The following is an 11,471-nucleotide window of genomic DNA, read 5'->3' as shown; positions in this document are numbered from 1 at the left end:
AGAGAGAGAGAGAGGAAGAAAGACTGGTGCAAAAGTTCAGCCAAAAAAGAACAGGCCTACTATTTTCTTTGTCAGAGGCGTCAGGGCTGATTAGCTAATGTCATTTTATTACTATAAGTAGAAAAGAATCGAAAAGTATTTGTTTGTCAACTCTTTTCTTCGTCGTAATTTTCTATTTAATATAGAAAATCTCGCTTCAGTATATTATATAATTCATTGGTTTATTGCCAGTGTAATGCGCAGTGCGTATGTCAGAAGACTTTCGTGCCGAATTAAGTTTTCAATTAAGGTAAACGAAATATTACTTCTCAAGCTCGCCCGACATTTTGGCGCTTTTGGCACTCGCTTTTACCCGCCAGCGTCGATTTACGCGCGTTCCACAACGGGTCCACTTAATGAAGAGATACGGTAGCGTTTACTTCGCTCACGCGACGATCGAGTGTCGCAAAATCTCGTACACGTCGAAGGACGCCTCTCCTTTATTCCTGTCCTCGTAAACAGGCTCGCAATCTCTCCTCCGTGTTGGAACTCGAAATGTCGTCCATCGAAACGACACGACGTCGTAGCGACAACTGCAACGGTCGCGTTCTCCGGCTCCGCGTTCTCTCACATTCGTCGCTCGACTTTATTGCGTAATGTTGCAAAGCAGCGCGAAGCAGCGCGTCGGTGTAGGTGAAGGCGTAACTGCAAGTCGAGTCCGTGAATTCGCATAAAATTAGCATTCCCTCGGCGCCGTACGTCGTACGTAGCTTCCCACGGTTGCGGTACGCATGTACCTACGAGACTGGCCTACGTGGAATAATTATTATCGTCTCGATCGCACCTCTTTCGCGAATCGCAAATTGTGTAGAATCTATTCGTAGAAAGAAAAAGAAAGAGAGAATTCTGCATCTATGTGACATTCGCAAAAAAGATCGTACACGTTAGATTAGCATTAGATTATCGTTAGGACACAATAATAGACCATTAATCAGTATTAATTAAATCGATTGCGCTAGAAATACATATGGATAGTACCAGTTAATTTATGCCCGTCGAGGCTTTGTTTATGATCACTTGCGTTTTATCAAGAGAGAGAACGTTTCTACCTGAGCTGCGGTTCTAGACTTCACCACTTACCTGTTACCTCTTAGCCTCTTACCTCCATGGACAGGAACACGTGACACACGCGAGTGGCACGCGCGGCGTGCGCTTGCCTCTCTTTCCAATGGCAAAACCAGTTCTCCATAGAATAGAAATAACGTTTTTCTTTCCGTTTGTCATCGGTATTCGATGCAATTTATGCATATCTTGGAGTTTTATGCATTTTCAATAAAAAATAAGTTTCTTTTAATTTTTTGTCTATCAATGTAAATCTTTTTTGCATGAAATTTCATTTTCAGATTTTTTATTTTGTTTACATTATGGCTTAAAACATTATTACTAACCTAAGTTATATATTTTCAAATAAATTTCCATTTTTACTTTATTTTTGCTCAAATTTCAATTTTTATTAAATAAAAGTTTAAATAAAGATAATTTAAATTTTTATATTTGAGTTAAAAGACCCAAGATTGCAAATAGTGGGAGGAAAAATAGAATTGTTGAAGATTATATACAGAGAAGGAAAAATAATAAAGGGAAAAGTAAGATAGTATATAAGACTTCGTGACCTAGAATTTAATTAAAAAATAATTGTGGAAGAGAGCGATACGATGTTAAGCAATTCTATACAATTCTATACAATTCTATACAATTCTATACAATTCTATACAATCCGCTTACTAATACTGTTATAGCGTTATATTGTTTGCGAGATTGAATCTATAGTTTTCTCAGAAGCTAAAGAAGCTTTACAAAACTCATGCATGATTGCTTGAAATAAAAACTCTTGTGCATCTCTTGGTCGGAATAATGACGGGTTATAATAACGGATCTATAATTATTGATTTCATCTTGAGCGGATTGCGAGGAGGCGAGAATAAATGGGCATAAATCAACAAAGTCGGGACATCTCTCTGCGATCTATAGACGTCCCCTTGCGATTATATTATGGCAGTAAACGCCATCATTCGAAAAGACTCTCCTTTCTCTCCATTCATTTATACTTCATACGATTCCCATTGTGTATTCGACGATTTTTCAAGATCCGTTTGATTTACAGCTTCGGCAAAAACAAATAAACACAGTTTGATATGTTCGCTTATTCCCAATGTTTATTTCCAGTGTTTGTATCTTTTAGAGAAATGCGTCATTTTTATTGCAGATAACTGGGATAACTGGGAAAGATATTTTTAAAAGAGAGATAACACGAGAAACGAGGATTTCAAAACCTTACCTGATTTCTTCCAAACAAAATGCATTTCATAGTCCGCGTCAAAATTCTGAAAGTTTCGAAACAAATGTTACAACCATCGCATTCATAACTAAAGAATGTTAATAACTAAAGAATCTCTGCAAGAATGATGCTTATTGTTTCATTGCTTAGTTTCTACAAGGCCTGAAGATTTTTAACGAAAGATTTTTACGTATTTTTGAGTAATCTTTAGAAGATCTATTTATTTTATGTCTTCTCTATTATGAACAATGCAAATTTTGACCATAAGATAAAGAAATCATTATTAAAAATGAAGATAAAAATAAAGAAAAATTATCTTTTACGTACACTTATCTTTCTAAGCTTTGTGAATTCGGTTTTATTTTTTAACAAAATAAATTGTAATATTGTTTATTGAATATAATTGTTATGAACAACTAGGTTTTTTTAAACAGTTTCATGAATGTAATATTATTAATAAAATTAATAAAAGATGCAATTTCCTATGATGGCAATCGATGATAGTATATGTTTTAGCTATCGATATCTCATTATTTTGAAAAAAGATATATCTTGAACAAGAAGGATAAGACAATAAGCAAAAATTATCTCGCCATGCTATTACTATGGTCAAGGAGAAGTAATGATAGAGTAATCCAAGATCAATCTCATCGATCAGCGGTCGATCGAGTTTCATGGCGTCGCTTCGCGTCGCGTGTGATACATGTGTTTGCCGATTCCATTAGCCGTAATTTTCATTCGTTTCGTCTCGATCGAGAGATTTCTTTCATGTGCAATCCTGACAACCCACGCACTCGCTTCGATGAAATCCATTGTCGAGCGGTCATGTACTGCGAGATTGAAGGTTATTATTGTTTAATACGGTCAATAAAATTGCATTATGGTACTACAACCACAAATGTAATACTAAGCTTCCACGAGATCTCCAGAGGTTCTCACTGAAATGAGAAGGATTATATTCATTTTACCATGTAAATCGAGACTTTTTATCACAAAAATTCATTAGTTAAATCAATAATTATTTATACATTATTATATATTATATATGTAATATTATATATGTAATAAAAAAATGTAAAAATCAGTTACATTTATGTAGTATATAAATAATCACAACTTTAATAGTAAATAAAAGTAGTTAATTCTAGTGTAAAATCTAAATTCACTATTAAAAAAGTTATTATATCATATACGTATACATATAAAATTGTTCTGAGCTAAGGAGAATTTCACATGTCTTCTTTCTCACATAGCTCTTCGCAAAAAAATACGGCGAGCGCCACTGCGGTCCGTCCCGCGGCGCTCTCACAGCGAAGGCGATCGTGCTTCGAAATAATCAAGATCACATTGGCCTGTCCTGGATCAAAAACATTAATTTTAAATTATCGAGATGGCACTGGTCCATTCTGGCCATGGATAACGTATCGTGACCCTGAAGGCGTTGGTTGCATCGAGACGATCAATGGTACCGCTCACCGTGAGAGATTAGGTCGGACCGTGATTACCAGTACATAAATATCAAAAAAAGAAATGGGAGGCGGAATGGACACCGCACAGAGAAGATGGTAAAGGAAAGGCCGCGCCTTACTTCCAGACGAATTTCACTTTTGATATATTTCTCATTCGCGTAATAGTGTCACCTTCAAAATTAAAAAAACTTTCACGCAATTGACCGGATCCTTACGAAATCAGAGCAAAGCTTGGATTATGTATCAATGATTTGTGATTTTTTTCATACATGAATGATTAATTCATCGATTTATGTGCAGTCATAAGAAAGAACACTGCAATGGACTTTCTTTGCCTTTTGTGTCTAATGGCACTTTCTATTGAAAAGACATATGTTTAACAGAATAGTACAATTTTATAATTAATAATAATTATTAAATTATTATTAATTAATATTAAGTTTTTAAATACATTAATAGATACTGCACAAGTTTACAAATAATGACAATAGATAATTGGTTATAATTAGGTTTGACTTATGCTGCTAGTCACTGTGTAGTATCTTGATAATAATATTGTGCTGACTTGAACATTATAAGGTAGTATTGGTACAATGTGCCTATCGACAAATACTACATTAACAAAGCAAACAGAGAGCCGAAGATACACGACCAGTGAGTACCGAGCTTATCTCGTCGAAGCAATTACCGACGGATAGGGACGAAATTAAAGATGCGTATCAACTGACGTCTGCTTAGCACCATCAAATTAACACTTGTTTTAGTCCTCAATTAAACGATCGTCCGATAACGTCCCACTAATTTTATACTCGTACCCCAGGTACAAATTTCTCAGCAACATTTCTCTAACCTATTGAAACTCATAAGTGCATAAATAAATATGCATATATTTTAATGTATAAAATCGTTTTAATGAAAAAGCAGTTTACATAATATTTTAAAGAAGAAAATATGTTTCGTCATTTAGATATAAATATAAATTAAATAGAATTATTTAGCTATTTAGATGTAATATTGCCGAAATATATAATGATGATTGTTTTAATAATGTACAGAGTACTGAGATGAGCTGAGATGAGCTTCAATCGCATCACTGTGATTAAGTATGCAAATAAATTTCTGCGATATTTAATTCGCAGACGCTCGTTAACACCGACTCAAGACAAATTGTTTGCCTAGCATGGCAAGCGCCATAGCACAGGCGCGGAGGTATTTCTAATTATTCCATATGCATAGGTTTAATTAAGGACTTGGTCGTATTCGCTTGATAAATAGTCTCGGTGGCGAAGGTTGGCGATCCGAGCATCGATTTATTCTTGGCAGGTAACCATTGCGAAATAACCATTAATTTGAAAGTTTCGATCTAAAGTCCCAATTATACGAATTATCGAATATCGAAGGTCAACTTCGGCTGAAAGCCATTACGACGAATTAACCCATATTACAATTATTTGTACACGAATACGGATACACATCCGTATTTCTCTTTCATTTCGCTTTTTTCTTGCAAACTTGTTTTTTACGACACATTTTTTTTTACGACGAAATATTATTTCGTAAAAACTGCGGCACACAAAAAGCGTAAGCAATCTTCTTTATTTATTAGCTCCAAAGAAAATGATAGGAGGGTACGGCCAAAGCATAAGCAATAAGACATAAATATTAAATAAATAGTCAATCAATAGAGCGATAACGAAAGCAGGAAATCCAATATATTGATTTGCTTACATATTGCTTAAATTTTGTGTGTGTGTGTGTGTCATAGCTTAGAACTAAAACTGAAGTTACGTACATCCGGTGAGAATTACATCGATTGCAATTTAAGAAGCAAAAGCTTAATCCAAAGATCTCTGCCTGGCGATAGGCTGGTCGGCCTTAAAAAGGATTCTTTGTAACTGGCCTTTCTTCGACACTAATCGACGTTCACCAACGATAATCCTCAATAAGGCCGCTCTCGGGTTCCTCCCGGAACACTCATATGCAGGAAAAGAAGATCCACGCAACACGTTGGTTGCGAATGCACGACCCAATTTCGACGGTGTATCGGTAATTTAAGATCGATAAACCTCGATCTATCGAGCCTATCCAGTTACGTGGTTCAGGCTGCCATCGATGGGATTAAAAAATTCAGCCATTCACGGTAATCCTTTCTCGCGCGGCGAAAATAATACGAATGCGGCCGGAACACGACACCGTCGATCGTATATTGAATTTCCTGAATTGGCTTGAATGTGCTTGATATTCGATAAAAAAAATGGATTAAAACTATTATGTTCCAGGACATTTTTTTTTTATATGCCGTAAGGTGGACGAGTCGTAGGGTGAATCCTGTAGCTTCCTTCACTGTCCCCGAGCCCTCTACGATTCACCTTCCGTTCGCGATGATCTTCGCGGTTAAGTTCAAAATCCTCTTTGAAAGCTTTTTCACGGTTTTACGTTTCATAAACACGGCGACGAAGCGGCAGGACATGCAAAGAGATCGAGGTATAGAAGAGAAGACGCCAGAAAAACGAAAGGCTTATCATATTTTTCTGACCATGGGACAAATCCTTAAATCTTGTTTACAAGCAAATTTCACAATACGGGATCTAAGGGATTTAATGCGACTCCGGCCGATTTCCGCGAAAGTCTTCTCCAAAGTGTAATTTACTACGAAAGGATTATACGGCGCAGAGAATCCATCCAACAAGTAAAGCTTCTCGCCAGACGCCTGCCAAATGCGTTCTTTACGCGCTCACAATATGCGAATTAAACTGAAAGCGTATCGGTAATCTCGTGATTGAGCGCACTGAAAAATATCTCTAAGAAAAATCCATGAAATATTTGCTAATATATCAGATCGGATGGATGAAACGATCACATATCTGCAATTGAAATATAAACTCGTTTCTCAAATAATTTGATTTATAGAAATGGACTTTTAAAGTTAGCAATTTCCAATGTCGGATTTAAATTGGCAGGGAGCTATTATAAAATTTATTTTGCGAAAAATCGCAACGGGCAATGCAGATTGTGATATCGATTGGATACGACTGAGAAAACACCCTCTCAGCAGGGAGTCTTATGACCAGCGAAGCGTCTACTAACAGGATTACTATGACGCGATTGTATACGCGTCAAGGAAATAGAGCGCTATTGTGGCATTCGGATACATGGATTGGGAGGCCAGACTGAAAATTAGAAACGTGTTCCTTTCATTCGTATGCTAAATATTTCCTTGAAAGAAGGACATCTGCTATCTGCTCGTCTCGTGAGATTTTATTTATTGTATCAAAAAGATCTCGTAGAAAAAGCGCTAAAATTTCCTTATCGAATTATTATTTTATTATTTTTTAATGACGGATATATATTCATAAAATGTAAATATTTTATATTAGATACGTACAATTAATAATATAATATTGAAAAATAGAGAAAATAATACAAATTTTTTTTAGACCTCAATCTTAGCGTATACAAATAACAAGTAGGGAGAGCATAAAGTGGTAACAGGATAGTTAACACGAAGGCAAACACGAATGCGTGTTTAAGAGGTCCAAAATAATTTTCTCATTTTTCTCGCTGACTTAAGCGATTTATCCATTCCTCAGCTCTCCCTCGTGTTCACGAGCTTCTCCGCAACTAGACATGTTACACGTCGACGCCTACTACTATTTAAGAAACACGTCTGCGTTAGTCGAGTCAAGCGTGATAAAGATGATGTGATTTTTCAGCTATGCTACATCGATAGAGGGTGATATGAAAGAGTATCCCCATATGCTGGAATGAGCTAAGCTATCCTTCCCCAAGATGCGGGATAACAGGCATCTAACACCTCATTTGTCGGTATCTCTCGCTCATTTATAAAAAGGGTTGAACAAATTCCTGCAACGGATAAAAATATAAACCGGAAATTATTCAACATTTATCCGTGTCTCGAGTATACAAGGTACATAGTCAGGCTTATTTTTATCTCGAAGATATTTAGAGTTCTCAGAAATAACGTTTGGTTTTTCGTTTTTACAAAATATCATCAATTTAAAAAAAAAAATTAAAATATTTTATCTCAAAATCGTCCCTTTAACAAAAACATATACTCTGTATTTTTACATATTGATTATCGGAAAATTTTTTATTCTCATTACTTTACGGAAATAACAGTTTTGTTAAAGTATTCAAAAATTTAGGTAGATATAGATAGATCTGAAAATAATTTTATTAGAACATTAAAATAATTATATGGGACGCTCAAGCTGGTTGTTAAAATACCAAAACTTTTTTTACATTGTTTATTATGCTTGCGCGTCCTACATAATTATTTTGATAATCCAAAAGAATTATATGTAGAATTGTACCTGCATTTAGCTAAATTTTTACATTTTCTAGCAAAATCGTTCTTTTCGTATTCACAAAAATAAATTAGCTTGTCCATCTTCTCAACTTTTTCGCCTCTATCATATTTACATTTATTGTGTGAATATAAATGTTCTTGCTCAATCATCATCTTACATAAATCTGTCCGGTCACGTTTTCGGATTCCGCTCCTTGATTAGGATGGATTTCAGGCATCAGCCAGGGAGTGACTCCGCCACCCACGTATTCAATTTTCCGAAAAGCTCGGGTGTTTGGTCCATCGCTGCTCGTGAGTCTCGCAGTTGCACAAAGCCGCGGCATGACGTCCAAGGTGTTCCATCAACAATAGCGGAATACGGCATGGAAAAGAAATCCTTATGGTCCCCTCTGCCCGTTGATCCCATCGATTCACGGTTCACTTAGTTCGAGTCTTCCCTCGACATTTGTCGTACAACTCACTTCGATGTTGTTACATAACGATTCTCTGTCCACGAGACATCAAATCCCACCCGTCGTCGGTAAACCGGCATATATTTTCCTCGAACTGCTCTTGATCGTTCACGTAAACTTTATGTGTAGCCCGTTTCATTTTCTTCTCGAATCTAGTAGTAGTTCTTCGGAGCTACCATCATAGGATTCCGTCGCGCCGGTTCTACCCATAATTATAGCTCCGAGTGAATAGAAAGACATTTTAAATGATGGTAAAGCATAAAAAACTTGCGTAAGAAAAATAGGTTTGTATGTTATGAGTGCTGTATAATTAATATCAAAAAAAGCAATTTTAGAGAAGTTATATAATCTCTTTTTCAAATACATAATATAATTATAATATATCCTAACCGTCATTTAATAGTCCTAATCCTATACGTTTTATTCTTGCCTATCTTAAGTTCCGAAGCTTTATTATTTTATTCATCGAAATTAATACGAGAATAATTCGTGACACAAAATATTCTAAAATATGCTTCTCGAGTCCAGGTTGCTCCGAGCTGATCCACGTGGAGTCTTTCATGTAGCAATAACTCTAAAATTTGATTGCAGCAGACATCGGGATAGGGGCTACCCCCAAGGCAACTGTGGTAATAGGCCCTCAACCCTCGCACCCACGCTCTTTCCGTTCTCGAACTAAACTCCGGACCAGCTCCGCCACTACCATCACCACTACGTCGTAAATAAAACGAAATTGTTGACCGGTACCTTTCGGCTGGTTAAGCGTTAAACAAAGGCCCACAGGATATCGGGCGCCGTATCTTTGATCTCTGTTTGCCGAGGCATGCATCACCCGCGAGATAATCAGGAATAATTATTTGTTAGATAAATACGATCGCAGCCGGCGATAGCGCGCTAAATTTATGATGGACCACTTGCCGTTTGTAAATGACGCAGAGGAGAGAGCTCGTTCGCGCGCGCCGAGCTATGAATATTGCCACTCGAAGCGCGGAGCATGAAAGTCGAGCGTGCGTTAAGAAGTTTGTGCGAATTCTAATGATAATGAATTACACATTTAGATACATAAGTAATTTGAATCAAATAGATTGATCAAATAGATTGATTCAAACATTTAAATTATTTCGTTAAATTTCTATCTGGCATTATCTCTGAAACTCGAGAATAATAAAGTAAAGAGAAACCTCGTAGATTAAGTCACGCGTCTGAAGTGACTTTAATATCGTGTTCTACCTGCAAGTGTATATTAGCGCGTGTTGACGCGTATATGTATATATGTATATATGTACGCCGAGTGATAGACATGCCTCTTGCCGTGTCTGACTCTTGCGTAACGCTCGGCTAACTCGAATAGCCTTTCTCGATCCTCTCAATGATCGAGCTTCGCCAGTGAATCGTTGCATCTCTGCTTCGCATTCCTGGCATACCAAGTGAAATCGATGCGTCCGCATCGATGGAGAGTAATTCTCATGCAGATATTTTCAAGCACAGACGCCAAATAAACGTGCTTGATTCTCACGGTTTCCCATCGTAATTTCTAAATGATAGTATCACACTAGATGTATTATATCTGTCAGATACATTTATTTTTTCCTTCTTTTTGCATTCTTTCAAAATACGCGGCAATAATATATACATTTTATTCTCTAGATATGCAGAGAAAGCGGGATAAGAAATAAATAAAAAAAAGATTGTAAGTTTTGCTTTGGTTTGAGCGAATGATATGATATAACTTAATCTTCTTGAAAATGTGAAATTAATTCTACGTAAAATTAATTCTTACAAGCCCATCAAATTTATGAGTCAGAATTATTCTATTTTACACCATGGTCAAGATTCAGCGTTTGAAAATTTCCAGAGGAGATCTACTACGGTCTACCGTGTCGTACATCAACGTCTCGCGGAAGGTGGGCGGACGTCGCGTCAGTGGCTGACGCCCCGCGAAATTGAATCTAAAGTCCGAGTGTATCCCCACATGCCAGTCCTCTCCACGGAGCTGCAGGGAGGTCGCAAATCATCACCTCGCTACATTTACAACGTTAGATAGCCCAAGATTACAGTCGTTCCAAGCTCATCCCTACGCTGTAGAAACACAAGGCACCTCTCCTCACCCTTCGTTTTCCCTCGGTTAGGATATTACAGCGTTCCTTCGCGAAAGCGATCCTTCGTCGTTCTCGCGGACTCGTTGCCTACTTAAAGCGAAACAATGTGGTCCCTCGGCGATCAGCCGCGCGAGTAACGTCCAGCTCGTAAATTATCCGCCGGCGGGGACTAATGAGCTCGTGATTATAGGGACTGGGGATAAAAAAGGGCGTTCTTGCGAATGCACGATGACGTTCGCGCTGGTGATATATCTCCGGTTCGTTGTTGCGCCTAAAATGTATACGCAATTTTTTTTCCCAACGCGGTAGAATGAATACGACCGGCAACCGGCCTTACGTGATTCCGGAATCAAGCATGGATGTGTCGGATTCGATTAGATTTAGCAAAGTGACGTGGGTTCGAGAGGATTCTCATAATTATTACGAGGTATACATGATGTTTCTAAAACAAAGATTTGTACGTCTTACCATCGTTATCTGACTGAACATCTTTAAGCCGCTTACGCGAAATAAAACATTATCTACTTGTTTATTTGAGATAAAAAATCCCACGCAAGCGGCGCTCACTTCACGATTCCCCGTTCTTATCTCCCATTTGGAAAGATTAAGAAAATTCACCGTATTACGCGACCTCGCGTAAAGATCTCGGGCCATTATTTACGAACTAAGGCCTGATGATCTCGAGAGGATCAGTTGTATTCCGTTTGCCAATAGGATTTGCTCCCGGCCGGTCAAACAATACGCCCTGAAGCGCGCCATCAGTGCCAAGTCTCTCTCTCTCTCTCTCTCTCTCTCTCTCTCTCT

The sequence above is a fragment of the Atta cephalotes genome (assembly GCF_000143395.1).
Source record: "Atta cephalotes unplaced genomic scaffold scaffold00043, whole genome shotgun sequence".
In the NCBI taxonomy this organism is placed as follows: domain Eukaryota; kingdom Metazoa; phylum Arthropoda; class Insecta; order Hymenoptera; family Formicidae; genus Atta; species Atta cephalotes.
This window is presented reverse-complemented; position numbering follows the sequence as displayed.